The following is a 17,836-nucleotide window of genomic DNA, read 5'->3' on the forward strand; positions in this document are numbered from 1 at the left end:
GCCCAACACTAATTAGCCCCCATTTTTTAGTGTTTTGTCCGAATGAAATGAAACTTTGGTGATAACTAGTTTATTATATTCAAAACATTACATCAAACCACTAGGGTATTTGGCCGTTGATTTCTTCGTTCTACAGTATATGTTCTAGATGGCTTTTTTTTGTTTTTGTTTTTTTGGGGGGGGTTCACCCTGTACAAGTGTCTGGGTTTAATGAGCAATATAAACGAATCATCTTATTGTGTGCGACAATGCCTTCCGTACTATACTGTCATCGTCGGTATGAAAATGTGTTAAGTCTCCATCAGGAAATAAAAAAGGATGCTTTCATTGGTTCTATGCAAATCCAATTTTTTTTAACGAACCTGACGTACACATTTAACAAAACGGGTGTAATTTAGTAAAATGCTATAGCAGATACTATAGTGCTCCTAATTGCGATTATTTGAAAACAAACACAATGTTAGATAACACATACGGTTGTAAACAACGGAATACGAAACAAATGAATAAAAACAAAGAAGTTACGTGACCTATAAGTTGCCGTCTTCGTATGAGAGACCGTATTCTGTCGGGAAATAACGACTATGGAAAAATAATGTATTTTTAAACTTTATATATAAATGCAATTGACGGGATGCACTCGTCTGTAGTTTTATTCTTTTTTCACATGTTCTGATGTTTTACGTGGAGTATCATCGATTATAGACGTAAATACCAGGTTTCAAAAGAAATCATAAAAAACAGAAACGTTGGGCATAGAAAGGTTTTCCTTATATTGCCAATGGCATGAGGTTGTCACATAACCGGTGATAATCCCCTTATGCATTTTCTTCTCAAAATATACAATAATACATGTTATTAAAGGCAATATAATTTTCTCTACTGATTTCAACATGTTTTGAGGAATAAAATCGAAAATTTGGAGGGAATAAAAATTACAGACAATTTTGAGTATAAAAAGAAAAAATACAGACAGGGGTAATATCCTTAATGGTTCAACAATGAAATAATAAAAAAAAAGCAAGGCCGATAGCCATTATTCGCGTGCTATCGTGTAATGAATGAATGCGTAAATGTAGAATTGACATGAAATTCTTAAAGATAAACTAAAATGACCGAAAAATGGGCTGAAATGACGTAAATAAATAAAAAGTAAATGACTTTAATGAACTTAAAGATGAATTGAATGACCTTAAGAATGACTTGAATGCTTAAAAAATAACTGGAATCCTTCAAAAACAACTTGAATGATCTGGAGAATGACTTGAATGGCTTTGAGACTGACTGGTTGTAAAGTGGGTGATCATTTTACATTAAATTAATACACAAAAGTGATCCCCCACTTTATATCACAAAGTTACAAACATAAGTACAGCATGTAGTAAGAACAGATACTACACTTTGGTCTTGGCCAAAAGGCCAAAAAGAGCTTAAAAAGCTAAGAACAGCATCTATTGAACAGACCTTTGATCTTAACCAAAAAGGCCAAGCACAACGTGTTACTGACAGACTGACAGACCGACCGACAAACAGACCGACCGACATTTCGACAGACCGACCGACGGACCGACGGAGTGACTTATAGAGTCGCTTGCACGCGACTAAAAACAGTAATAAAAGAAAACAAATAATAAAGAAAAAAACAGAAAAAAACGGGTGTAATCCAGACGGAATGATATAAATGAAGTTTTTGTTATAATAGCGGTTACATAAAAGGAAACATGAAATAATCCACACCCGTTAATTGTTTAGTTTTATATGTAGTGAAAAACGAAGGTACGACAAACCAAAAAATGATTTTAAGAAAACTTGAACAAAACAATTTCAGGTCCTATTAACATAGTGTATTTTGGCGAGGGAAAACGAATTTTTCAAAATATGTTGTTTTTTTTTTATGTTGCAATATATAAGCAGTATAATCTAATATATTTGTTAATTTAACGTAAAAAATATACTGACGACTAACGATACGAATATCCTGGGAGGTACCTGATATGTACAAAATGTTTAGGTGCACGTGACTAATTCTTACAGTGATCGATATTTATGGCATTTGCTAGGAGACAAGAGGTTTTATCATCATTTTTTGTTAGGAAATATATGTAGATACCCGTATTAATATAATAGCTTCATAGTAAAACAATTGCTAAGAAGAAATGCCGAAGAAAAACTAAATTTTTCTTGTGTTCAAAATGATCGACTTCTGATACGTAAAAACAATACTGAAAACAATAATAATAATGTAATATTTTTTTCACATTAAATATATAAAAATAAGCTTGTGTTAAATAAAAACGCTATTGCAAAATGGCGAGGTAATCGTTTCAGTAAATTTTTAGATCAGAGGAAAGTAGCAAACGTCTTCTTATATCCGATTGTTCCTGAAGTCATTATTAAATATAATATAATGACATGTAGACACACAGACACAGACACATACACATTTACGCCCACACGCTCACACACACATATATATATACACATATATATATATATATATATATATATATATATACATATATATACATATATATACATATATATATGTATATATAAATAAATAAATATATATATATATATATATATATATATAATATATAATTAATATTTGTGCTCTAATCAGATGTCTTTAATATGAGCGTCCCTGTTAAGCTTTTTGTCACAGATGGACATTTATACGATAACTCCTCTGAAAATACGTTATTAACACTGCTCGTTGTTATTCTGGATCTATATACAACATATAAATATACTATATAATAGTATATATGCATATGCAGGCTATAATACTCATTACAATACATATATCTATAAAGTAACGTTCGTCTGTGTGTGTGTGGGTGTGTGTGCTTTATTACATTTTCATCCCAAACAAGGCGCATTGCCACTTTGGTGTAGAGGGCTACTATCAAGGGGCAGCAACTACTGGGGCACTATGTTGGGATTTGGGTAGCAAGATGTCGGTTCACGTTGCACTTGAACTTCTGCATGTCAGTACAGTTAGCGAAGCAGGAACTTTGACTAGAATTCCAGAGTCTAGCGGTTCTGGGGAAGAAACTACTAGAGTAGAAAGATCTTTTACATCTAGGGATCTCTAATGTGTAGGGGTGAGATTTAGCTGCCTATCGGGTTTGTGGAGGGTGTCTACGTCGTGGGGCCCAAGTGTCTGCAGTTTGTCAGAGCATTCACTATTAAAATACTTGTAGAACAGGCAGAGGGATGCAACGTTTCGTCGATGGGACAGAGGCTGAAGCTTAAATGCCTGTTCAGGGCCTATCAGATTGGCGACTCTTTTTTGAACCTTGTCTAGGAGCGAGAGACTAGTAGCAGATGCACCAGCCCAAATGTGACAACAATACTCCATACATGGGCGAATGGTGGCCTTATAGAGGTACAGGATACTTTCAGGAGTCAGTAGTTTTCTAGCACGGTAGGAAGAGCCTACCTTTTTCGCAGCATTTGTTGTAGAGTTTGGAGAGGACTGGACCTACTTCGTCTGAGCACTTTTTAATAGCATGGGATGAGATCAGGTCCACATGCGTGTGTGTTTGTGTGTGTGTATCTTTGTGTGTGTGTGTGTGTGTGTGTGTGCAACTCTCTTACGGCAAAACCAAAGCACAGATCTTGTCAAAACCTGACACAATGATGGTCTCCCACCTAGAATAATTTACGCCATTTTCAATGTGCCTGTTAAAGGTCAAATACTTTGCCTATGTATATATACTTCCTTACAGCCCACACCATTGACCAAACTTTATATGATGATGGTCCTGAACTAGAGGTTACGCACAGCATTTTCCAAGGTTAATGTCAAAAGTCATATACATATACCCTTCTACAACGCACATTGTTGGACTGATCATGACCAAACCTTGCATGATGATGCTTCCCACCTACGGAAGGTTAACACACCTTTTCAAAGTTAAAGTCAGAGGTCATGGTCATCTCTTATGTATATATACACTTCTATCGCCCACAACACTGGACTAATCACGACAAAACCTGGCATAATGATAGTCCCACGACCTCGGAATAGTGAAGTCTATTTTTAAAGATCGAGGTCAAATGTTAATCTCCGTACTTTGCTGTACCGTCACGAATCAACTACCCAAGCCTAAACCCATATTACATATATATATATATATATATATATATATATATATATATATATATATATATATAATCTTATATATATATATATATATATATATATATATATATATATACATATATATACATATATTTATATATATAATTATATTTTATATATAGTATTTAATAAAAAAAGCATACACGAACATAAGCAATGTGTGTATTTCCTGTTATTTCCCAGACTATTTCAATTATTTTCCCTTTGCATTCATAAGTTCGCGTAATCCCTAGCTTCTTAATCTTGCAGAAAGCGCTAAGTCTTTAATAATGAAATATAGCAAAGGGATAATTGAGAACTTGGATGATGATGGTCGGAATTTTAACGACGAAATAATCGAGCTGTCCTTTCTTTATCACACTTGTTGTTTGAAAATAGATCATCTCTTTATAATTGACTGCCTAACACTAGGGTTTTTTTTCCGAAGAATAAATGAGAAACCTTACGCCATCGTTTACCAGTCCTGAGCTTACTCTTATCGTTCAATGTTTTACAGCAATACGAATTTCATGTGGACTAATGCTTACCTTATATAGGGAGCTGCATCAACTATTACTCTTTTGTGCTTATTTAGACTTACACTTATTTACCAACCACGAAAATACAGAAAAACTATATATATATATATATATATATATATATATATATATATATATATATATATATATATATATATATATATAGTAAGTTGTAAAATATATATCCCGATTAAGCTACACTGAATATTCTGCGTTTCATCCACTCTAGTACTCTTCAGGCTTGTGCGCGAATTTTTTGGTTGTCTGTCGTTTTATATACGCATCTTCTATTGAGATTTTAGTTAGCCAATCAGCTTTCTAGTATCCACCGCACCCTTCCTATCAGCCAATGCACTTACCGGACAAAGGCCTATTTGACCTCTGGTTGATCTGTTCCTTTGTGTGTGTGCTCTATTTAGCCTGGATATCTAGTTTCTTGACCAGTTTTAAAGGTTAGTTTTATATATATATATATATATATATATATATATATATGTACACACACACACACACATATATATATATACATACATACATATATGTGTGATAGTTTATGTATATTCATGTTTATTTTATTTATTTATTTGTTTATTTTCTGTTGTTTTTGTTAGTTTTAAACTTATTTTGTATTGCTATCCTAGAGTAAATTTTATCCTGTGAACACAGTTGTTCACTATTTCTCTACTATAGTTTAATAGATGCTGGGGCTCTTTAAAGTACAGGATATAAACTTTTTCATGAAGGCATAGTCTACATGGATTGTCTAGATTTCTACAGGTAGTAGTTTGTCTTATTATTTTCCATTCGACTACCGGCGAATGCCCGCTTCCCTTGAGTACCCAGTATTTATTTGCTAGCGTTGTTTTCATACGGTGTTTTTATTGTTGAATAGAAAATAAACAAATAAATAAATTAAATAAACATGAATATACATAAACTCTCACACATATATACGTGTATATATATATATATATATATATATATATATATATATTGTACATATATATATAAACTAAAAAAAACCCGAACCTAGATTTAAAACAGGTCAAGAAACTAGATATCCAGGCTAAATAGAGCACGCACAAAGTAACAGGTCAACCAAAGGTCAAATAGACCTTTGTCCGGTAAATGCATGTCCATTGCATGATAGGAAGGGCGAGGTGAATACTAGAAAGCTGATTGGCAAACTAAAATCTCAATAGAAGATGCGTATATGAAAACGACAGACAACCATAAAATTCGCGCATAAACCTGAAGCGTCCTACATTGGATGAAACGCGGAATATTCAGTGTAGCTTAATCGCAATACATATTCCATAACTTACTTACTAGGTCTACCTACGTATTGAGCACTTTTGAAGTAAATACTTAAAGTTTACGCATAAATTTAGAATTTCGTATATTAATTTTATGTGAGTAAATGAAGCAGTTATATATAAGTATATATATATATGTATATATATATGTATATATATATGTATATATATATATATATATATATATATATACGTAGATAGATCAAGTATATTGTAAAGTAAAGAAAAATAAATTAAAGATTTTTAACCTATTTTATACTAAACTCTAATCAGTATAATGCTGGACTAATGCTTACCTTTTATAGGGAGCTTCATTTATATACTTTGAATTGAGTTTTTTCTTTCTTATTTATTTAATGATGGTCGATGAATACAATAAGACCCCCTAAATCGCAAAACTTTATTAAAGAACATTATTAAATTTAAGTGATTTTAAACATCTTACGTGTTTGATACTTGCCGAGTTCGTATACTATTGAGATTTTTTTCTGAATTTGGTTTTTTTTTTAATGTAATTCTTAATAAACACGCAGTCTTTCAAAATCAGCTTACTTGTATACCTTCCCGATAATATAAACGTTTTGTTAACAGATTGTGATAACGAGAATATTGAAATATATCGAATCTTTTCTCTTGACTACATTCACTCAGTGGACATAGTAGAATGCTAATATAATACACATTGTAGCTTTATAATATTTTAAAATAGTTCATTTGGCAATGAATTTATATAATACCTATGTTTGAATGTTGTGCTTTCCTGTATACGTTAATAAAAAAGTCCGCTCGTTTTCATGAGGTGTATTTAAATAGTGTTGTCTGTTAGTTTTTTTTAGTGTTTTGTTCATTACGCACTAAGATAGGATAGACTTTGATTTATTTACTTTTTATTTTCAAATTAAAAAGATTTTTATATTGATTTCATAGTTTATGTTATATCAATCCTTACTTGTTGTGTCAACTCTGCTCGAGTTGTGGTAGTTTCCCGACTCTTGCTGCCTTTTTCAAGTAAGAGATCTATACGATCGAACGTCTTTTAAAACATAAAATATTTAAAATTTAATAAATTTATTTCACATGTCGGACATTGTAAGGGAGGGAAATAAAAGTGGTCCCGATTATCCCAAGGCGTATTATCTGAGTTACTCTAATCTAAGGCAATTATTTTCCGTGTAATATAATTTTTAATTACCATTTGAAGAATTTTGTTTTTGTTTTTTCTTTTTTTTTAATAATTATTACAGATTCTTAAAAGCGAAATAGCCATTTCAAACTGTTAAATTTAGCGGCTTCTAAATATCAAACTATTTTCCGTTTGAGAAAGAAGAAAATATTATTGATTTTATATGAAAATGAGCTGAGCTGTCAGCCAAATATTAACAAAGTCACAAGTTTTTATAACATGAGTTTTACTTAATTAATGTGTGTGATTTATAAAATAATATATTCAAACCAAAACGATATAAGGATAAAAATAATTCCAGTATTGTGAAGCAACTTTTGTTGTATTCTCTTTCAATACGTTATAGCGTTTTTCATTATGAACATTTATACATCTACTTTATAATAGGAGATTTATATAAAAGGCGAATCGAGTTACTTTTTCTAAAGAAAATGTCAATAATTGCAAACTCTATTCTTAATTCCTATTTTAATCACATAAATTATTTAGCGTGCCATGGATTTCATTCATCAGTTTCTAAAACCAGGATTTTGCTTACACTTAGCTTTAGCTAAAGAAATAAATATTTATTTCTAGCAAATGTAAAATGCTGAAAAAGACATGATTTCAAAAGTAAAAAAAGAAAAGAAAAATATTATTTGAGTGTAATCAGTTTGAACCGAAACCGAAAGCAACATTTAAAGCATCTCCATCTGAGACGTTACCGTCAGACGTTAACGTCAATCGGTAAATAAAATCTGAAAATAAATTTGGATTAACATATACATCCCATTTAAATGTTTGCACACGCTTAGAAGACCAATTTTAGTCGCCTTAAATTAGCAAGATTGGATTTTTTTTTCTAATTTTGACCCATATGACCCCTTAACAACTATATTATACGGCGTGGCCTATAAAAAAATGCCCCACCAAAAATATGCAATTATTTGAACCGCGTAGCCCCGCTCTGTGACCTTTCAATTTGAAGAATATCTTTAAAAATATAAATATGTATATGAGATTTTAATTAACTTATGTAAATATTATTATTGTTATTATTATTATTATTATTAGTAGTAGTAGTAGTAGTAGTAGTAGTAGTAGTAGTAGTAGTAAATATCTATATGAGAGTTAATTAACGCATGCATGAGAAATGAATTCATAAAGTTTTTAAAATGGCATCTTATTCCGACTGTATAGCGTGGCGTAATCCGAGAGGAAGCAGAGAAACAATATTATATGTTATAATAAGTATAATAAAGAATAGCATAGGAGTTATCCTTCTTCAAACCCCAACAACGTCCTGTTCGTTTTTTTATTATTATTAAACCAAAATAAAGCAACAAGAACGAGGAACTTAAATTATGTTTACTTGTTTCTGCCTAGCTGTTAGCCCTCGCTGCCTCGTATTACTTCAACTGAATTAAAAAGATTGAAATCTCCTTCTATGTAGAAATCAATATTCTAGTGCTAATCCATGATGAAACAATTAAGTGTTATATCAACAGAAAATATATTATACATTTTATTGTACTTTACTCTTTAGTCATCAGCTGAGTTGTGGCGTCTGTTTTGCTCTGGAATGTATATGATGATCACTTAGAAAGTGTTGCTTTCTTATACCATGTTTGTTTTGTTTTCGAAACCGATTATATCTTATAACAGGAAAGTTAGATAACAAATATGTTATGTGGGCACCCAAATTATTATGTGATCATATACATTCAGATCATAACACAATAGCCACACTACATTGATAACTGTTTATTATATCAGTTCAAAAATGTGAATATTCATAGCAACAGTACAAATTCAATATTAAGGTTGATTTTTAATCTTAGATTAATGAAAGCCTGGTACTTGCTATGCTTTATCTGTATAGGATTACATAATAAACCTGATCGCATCTTCACAAATCTTATATCTAATCTTTTTTTTATACGATATAATTACAAATGTCCTGAAATAAATATATGTTTTATTGTCACAAACAAACAATATTTTATATCCATATCCAGACACATAAATAAGTCCCTTCTTTCTCCGCTCCAGAATTTACTGGCGTAATTCAATAATTTGAATATCATAAATTATTCTAGCAGATATTTGATGGCAACCATACAAGAGAAAATGCTATAAATTTTCTGGAAATAATTTATTTATTACCAGTGAAATGTTTTATGTACATAACACTGTTATAGGTAAAAAAGTTTTTATGTCTCTCCTCCTTCCTTGTATTAAAACATAGTACTATAGTAATATATAGCCACCAATATAAACGTCATAGAGCACAGATTCAATGTTTTGCTATAATTGTGTTTATTTATATCGAAATAAAATATCTACACAACTGATTGAACATTAATAACATTAAGAACTTTCTAACATTAATACTTTCTGATACAAGAACTGGTCAAAACTTAAAGAATCAGAACAAATTTCTCTCCATAAAATCATTACAATTGGAAGAGAAATATTATTTTCAAAATAAATCATTAACTGAAATTCAACAATCAATTTCGTTGTCGTTGACAGCAACTCTTATAATAATTACTCTAATTATTGAAGAACAGTATTGTTACATAACGAGGTATGTCGGGAGGAATTAAATTTTAGCATCACTGAATGAAATTCATCATCTCTTGTAGTACAAATATAAGCCATGATGACTTCATATTTCTAAGAATTAGAGCAGTTATTTCCCAAATGTATAAAGGTGTTATTTGTATATGTATATTGTTACTAACTAATCAAAACAACATTGACAGTTAAATCGTCTCTCGATGGATGAGAGATATTTTACTGATATATATTCAAAATCAACTGTTTTCCCTCAGTTTCAATTCAAAAATTTAGTTTAGAACTTTGTGTATACTCACACGATGGCGGATTTGTTGTTGACACTAATTTAACTGGGAAGTAAAGATGTTCTCTTTATTACTTGTCTTAGAACAGGCAACATGAGGATAGTAATTGTATGAATTTGATGTGAAATATACAAATATATAATTTAAGAAAGTCATTACAAAGTAAATATTTGTTTTTAAGTTTAAGGCTTTATAATATTGAGTGGTACAATTTCTTTCTAAAGTCTTATCTACGAATTACATTATACATTCAATTACATTATACTATATCTCTTGATCAAACCTTTCAATTATGTCTATACTTTTCATATGCTGTTCAAACAAGATATAAACTAATAGTCAATTAATAAGCTCTAAATAACTATTTCAAATGTTCAAATAATACTTGGAAATATTAAAGGGAAGTTAAAGAAAGTTTGTTTTATTAAGGGGTTGTCTAATGTTTTTAATCACATGAAATATATACATATACATAAACACACACACACACACACACATATATATATATGTATGTATACGTTTTATTTTTTATTACCGTTTTACCTGATTGGGTACATATATTTCGGATGTTGGACTATGTTTACGACCCAACAGCCTCGTCAGACCTTACAATTTTTCTGTTGGATCGAAGGTCTGACGAGGCTGTTGGATCGTAAACATGGTCCAATATCCGAAACATATGTAACCAAACAGATAAAACGGTAATAAAAAAATAAAACATATTTTCTCTGCAGTAGTATTGAGCACTCTCTTCAGGTTTTTACTAATTACCAGTTTTGCCATATATATATATATATATATATATATATATATATATGGATAGATAGATAGATAGATACATAGATAAAGAGAGAGGGGGAGAGACAGACAGACAGAAAGACAGAGAGCTAATTCATAAAAGTCGTATCGAGTTGCACTTGAAAATTTTTGTTTAACTGACTCAAAATAGCCGTAGATCTTATAATAAATCAATGTAAGTTTTCTGACTAATATTCTTTTATGGAAATCGCTCCAGACAAGACATATATAAATGTGATGTAAGAAGTTTGAACTACAAACTGAAGGTCAACATTAGGCAAGAATAAATGGTAGATCGATACATACTGATCCATGAAACAGTAATTCTTACCCTTTATCAGAAATATCGCTACTGGAATGTACAGAGGAAAAGAATAACATAAGTAAAGCGTATTTTCTACTTTCTTTTAATCAATTTTATACGTAATATAATAATATTGTGAAACAATCTTATTACGTTGTTTTTTTTTTTTGCTATTTTTATTCTGACTTTATTAACAGTCAAATGCAGTCAAATGCAGTAAAATGCAGTCAAATGCAGTGCAACTGATAATCAATAAGAATGATGTAAGTTGTAAAAACTACCACTCACAAGTATGACTGCTGCAGAACTTATACCCGGGTAAACAATATAGAAAATAAAGAACACATTTTTAAATAAAACAAACAGAAAGAATATAATTTGGGATTTCGTCTGTTTTATTAATAATTTATATTTCCATATTCAAACAAGTTGGCTTATTAAGAGAATTTTATCTGAGGACCAAAATCTGTTACACACGGGCCATATTTTGCATATATATATATATATATATATATATATATATATATATATATATATATATATATGCATGTTGTATTGGTACATTTAAACATATTTCTCAGAATTATTTACAAAACTTAAATATATCCATTTTGTTTTTGCATTGGAAATTAGTGTTATTGACGCTTTTGTTGTGAATAAAATAGAAAATAAAATGCGGAAAGTCGTCTTGTTTAATGCGTTTACTTAAAATCATGCCATATTAGACTAATTTATGGCTCAGATTCAGACATAGTTACATAGGAAAATAATACATTGCCATTTAGATCAGCATTATTTTATCCAATAGTAGGCATCTGATATGAGAGGTGGTATTAAATGGGTTAAGACACAGCTGTGAACTAACTATATTTTCCCGTTTAGAGGTAACTTTTATCGATTTATTGATAACATTCAAACGAAGAACACATATCTCGCAAGCGGATATTTGACTTTAATGTTTCATAAGTATTTGTGAATATCAGTAGTTGAGGGTAATAAACTATATTTCAAATAAAAATTCATGTACGTCTGTGCACATAGTAGCATGTTTGGGTCTAAGTGCAAAACGGAAGGTCACCGTCACAATATCTAATATGAGTTATACATACATGATACCTGAGATTATATAACACACTACCATTCAAATGTCTACAAGAGAAAATAAATATGCTTTCCAGGGTGGCTGCTTATATACATCAATTTCCGACAGCCTCATAACTTTATATTATTTTTTACTGTTTACTTAACTCCTTGCATGTCCAACGTTTTTAGATTGCTGCTTTTTGTGTACCACTTTTGTTTTGAGTTGTACTCTGTGAAGAATTCCAATACTGTTGCAACAATTTTTTATCTTTACACCTGTAGATCTAGTCATCTCATTAATATCCGAGTTGTTTTTACCCTTGACTAGCGAGGACGAAAACCAACAAATAATATATCTACTAGTAATAACACGATTTCTACGTTTTTTTTCCGACTCCAATATAATTACCAATTCCGTACTAAATTCCCGGTTCCAATGCATTACCGATTACGATATTTTTTTTCATCTCAAAATATTTAACTATAGATTAATATCTCCCCTGATTTCCACAGAATAATGTTAAATATTGCAGATATTTCCTCAAATGTAAAAATATAACCCTTACCCCTGAGTGGCTTCCAGTCCTTGATAAGTGGTGACCACCGTGTAAAAAAAAATATTGATTTTAGTTTTACTAAAAAGTTGAAACCAATGAATATATGTTATTTTATTATTACTATCAACGGTGGAAAATTCTGTTTTAAACGTGTATATTATCATTGAATATATGATATTATTTTACGTGTATATTATAATTAAATATATGAAATTGGTTTCATGTGTATGTTTTTATTGATTATATATAATTTAATCTATGTGGATATTATGATTACATATATGAAATTTATTAACTGTTTATATTATTAATAAATATACGAAATTTATTTTACGTAGGTATTATAATTAAATATATGGAATTCATACATATCTGTACTATCATTAAATATATAAATTGATGTTACATGTATATTTTCATTAAATATATAAAATTTGTTTTATATGTGTACTATCATAAAATATATGAAATTTATTTTACGTGTATATTATCATTGAATGTGTGAAATTTATTAAACATGTGTACGTTTATTATGTAATTTATTAAACATGTATATTATTAAATTTATTAAATTTATTTTACGTGTAGATTTATATTAAATATCGTAAATTTATTTTACATGTGTATTATAATAAAATCTATGAACTGTATTAAACATGTGTATTATCATTATTCATACAAAACTTATTTTACATGTATATTTTCATTAAATATATAAAATTTGTTTTACGTGTGTACTATCAATAAATATATCAATTTCATACAACATCTGTAATACCATTAAATATAGTAAATTTATTTTACGTGTATATTATCATTGAATGTATGGAATTTATTAAGCATGTATACTATCATTAGATATGTGTAATGTATTTAAATTGTATGTAATCATTAAATTTATGAAATTTATTTGCATACATATTATCATTAAATATATGACATTTATTTTACGTGTATATATTTATAAAATATATTAAAATTTATTTTACATGTATATTATCATTGAATAAATACAGTTCATTTTACATATATACTATTATTGAATATATGAAATATATTTTACGTGGGTACTATCATTAAATATATGAGATTTATTTCAAGTGTATTATTATCAAATATATGAAATTAATTTTACGTGTATATTATTATCAAATATATGAAATTAATTTTACGTGTATATTATTATCAAATATATGAAATTAATTTTACGTGTATATTATTATATAATATATGAAATTAATTTTACATAAATATTCTCATAAAATATATAACATTAATTTTTCGTATATGTAATCATTATGTATATATATATATATATATATATATATATATATATATATATTCATTTTCGTGTATATTATCATTGAATATATGAAATATTTTTACGTTTATATTATTTAATATATGAAATTTATTAACCATGCACAGCATATAAAATTCGCAAAGGGAAGTGAATATTTTCCAAAGTTCAACACCCAAGGAAAGACGACCTCATTTGGGGCTCATCTTAACTTTACGATTAATGCATTAAACGGTTAGAGAAATAATTAATATTCTAAGCTTCGCAATAAATTTGTTTTGCACCTTTTCAAACAATGTAATCATGGTCTGCTTGTTTATTCAATCTAGTGAATAGAGTTAAATATTTATGATTATTTTATTTATTAATTTATTTATTTATTTGTTATAATATTTAAGTTAAAATACAGTTTTTGTTCTTGACGCATACATTTTTCAGCAATTTATAATAACATAACCGATAAGTTTAGTCCATGGCGCTGAAAATAATAGTTGATTATATCGTTACATATCTAGTGAAATGCAAGAAATGATACATCATAAAGTTAGGAGAAACGATTGTTTGTACTAATAAATCTCTTTCGAAATATTTGCCTTAATGTAAGACGGTCGCTTTCTCAAGAATATATTTTATGCATGTTGGAATCATATTTCTGTAGTTTATATTTTCCCTGATGATTTCAAACCCCGTGAATAAAATGTAAAATTAATTAACTTATATTTTCAGTAGATAGCACAATACAGTATTGGACATCATTTGAAACGTAAATATTTAGTCTGACTTTAAATAAAACCTGTTGTCTAGTTACCATATCTAGAGACATATAATCATGTAAAACGTTGATATACATAAAATGTTCTCATTTAATACGCCCTTTGCAATTGGTTACACAAATAAATATAAACGTAACATAAATAACGGTAGTAAATATAAATAGGTTATATGTTTAGTAAGACGTGAGAATCTGTCAGACTTATTCACGAGAATGAAACGCGAAATAGTTGTGTAGCTTAATTGGCATTTATATTTTTATAACTTAACATATATATGTGTATATATATATATATATATATATATACAATTAGGAAATTATTTTTTCTCTTCTTTTTCTGCTTTTGAAGCGTTGTGTTCGTTGAAAATTGAAAATAATTACGTATATAATGAATGCATTTTGAAAGTTGAAAACAACGACTTTTGTTTAATATATAAACAAATTTATTTGATTATATCATATACTTCGATGCTAAACATCCTTACCAATGTAGAGTGGGTTTTTATTTTTATTTCTTTTTTTTTTCTTTTTCTTGACCGCATGGTGGAATTCTACGTTCCAGGGTGATGGCAGTAGCCTAAGATTGTTGTTAAACGCTTGATAGTTAATAAAAATAAGAACAGTCATCAGCAGGGTGTCGCGCAAACCGCGTGAAATTAAGATTAGGAAGGAATTTTTTTCTCTTCTTTTCCTGCTTTTGAAGCTTTGTGTTAATTGAAAATTTAGAAAAAGTACGTTCATAAATGAATACATTCTGAAAGCTGAATAAACGCATTGTCTTTTAAATATATAAAAGAATTTATTTGCTTGTATCATATATTTCGATGCTAAAAATCCTTATCAATGTACAGTCTTGTTTTTCTGTTTTTCTTTTTATTGGCCGCATGGTGGAATTATGCATTCGAGGGTGATGGAAGTAGACCGGTGTTCTTGTTAACGTCTCGATATTTAAATAAAAATGAAAACAGTCATCAGCAGGGTATCGCGCCAGCCGTGCAAAATTGAAATTAGGAAAAAAATTGTTTTTCTATTCTTTTCCTTATTTTGAAGCGTTGTGTTCGTTGAAAATTGAAAAGAATAATGTATATAAATGAATACGCATTGAAAGCTGAAAAACGCATTATTTAATATATAAACAAATTTATTTACTTATATAAAATATTTCGATGCTAAATATCCTTATCAATGTAGAGTGTGTTTTTATTTCCTTTTTTTTTATTTTTCTTGACCGCGTGATTGAATTCTGCGTTCGAGGGTAATGGTAGTAGCTCGATGTTCTTCATAACGGCTCGCTATTTAAACAAAAATAAAAACAGTCATCAGCACGTAATTATTTTCAATTTTCAATTAACATAACGCTTTAAAAGCAGGAAAAGAAAAAAATCCTTCCTAATTCACTTTTGCGTTTAACAAGAACGTCGGGCGTCTACCATCACCCTCGAACGCAGAATTCCACTATGCGGTCAAGAACAATAAAAAGAGGAAATAAAAACAAACTCTACATTGATAAGTATATTTAACATCGAAATACAAGATATAAGCAAATAAATTTGTTTATATATTAAAAAATGCGTTTTCATTTATATACGTAATTATTTTCAATATATATATATATATGTGTGTGTGTGTGTGTGTGTGTGTGTGTGTGTGTGTGTGTATGTGTGTAGAGAGAGAGAGAGAGAGGAAGTCTCGAAATAAAGACGAAACGTTGATTAACATATAATAGGGTTTGCTCCTTTTTACTTCTCTATTTTGTCGGAATATTATTTCCATTATTTTCATATATATATATATATATATATATATATGAAATTTATTACTGTGAGTCCAGAATGAGTTTACAAATTGTTTCAGCTAGAAACAAAGAGAGGAAAAAATCCAACTAGCATCGGCAGAATTCATAGATGGACTAAACATTGAGCACTCTAGTCCGGTTTTTTCACCACTGGTAAATATATATATATATATATATATATATATATATATATATATATATATATATATATATATATAATAATAAAAGTTACAATAAGTTTACCAAGGTAATCAAAATAGTAAACTTAAAATATATTATAAATATTAAAGAGTTAATATTTACAAGTAAAATAAACTCAGCCAGATGTAAAAAGCTCAATAAAACCGAAAAGGAAATATAGCTTATAATATAAACAAATGATTAATAAAACATGTTAAAAACATCTTGAAAAAGAGTTAAAAACATATTTAATTTTAAAAAAGGAAGCACAAGATAAGTGGATAGTCCTTAATCCGCGGAGTTTCGAAGCTTCGAATTTTTTTGATTCATCCAGCCTTGACAGACGTGTTTTAAATATTAGCTCTAGTGCTTTTCTTTTAATGATTTGGAATTCATTTCATTTGCGCTTTTTTCCAAGGAACTCTGCCTTTTGAATTATTTTGAACCATTTGAAATTTACCCATTGGATTGGAATTTTAAATACGACCGTTTTGGATTTTACCATTTTTGGATTTTTACCCTTCACCGGACTATCCATTCATGTGAAATCTTTTTATTATTTTTCTTTTGCCTCCTGTTCCCCTTACCTCACCCTTTTTTTTTAACAAAGTAAGATCTTTATATGCAAAATCCGATCCTGCATTTTGCTAATTCCTGCCCTCTGATGAGAAGGAGAGTATTTCTTTGAAACTCCGCGGATTAAGGACTATCCACTTATCTTGTGCTTCCTTTTTTAAAATTAAATATGTTTTTAACTCTTTTTCAAGATGTCTTTTAACACGTTTTATTAATCATTTGTTCATATATATATATATATATATATATATATATATATATATATATATATATATATATATACTTACAAGCAAAGGCGCACGCCGAGCCCATTAATAAAACACACTTAAATATAATAGTTTTATTCTTGCATGTTTCATATACAGGGTGTTTCAAAAGTCTTGGGAACATTACAAATGCGTATATCTCATGAACTATTCCAGGTAGAAAAATGAAACTGGTGTCATTTTAAAGCTTGC

General features: G+C 29.1%; 1 pseudogene; it reads right to left on the reverse strand.

Moving 5' to 3' along the window:
* Positions 1-1,294: 1,294 nt before the first annotated feature.
* Positions 1,295-1,431, reverse strand: LOC145274949 (U2 spliceosomal RNA; annotated as a pseudogene).
* Between the last annotated feature and the right edge of the window lie 16,405 nt (positions 1,432-17,836).

This window comes from Euprymna scolopes, chromosome 4 (assembly GCF_053919585.1).
Source record: "Euprymna scolopes isolate OS-2025 chromosome 4, ASM5391958v1, whole genome shotgun sequence".
Classification (NCBI taxonomy): Eukaryota; Metazoa; Mollusca; class Cephalopoda; order Sepiida; family Sepiolidae; genus Euprymna; species Euprymna scolopes.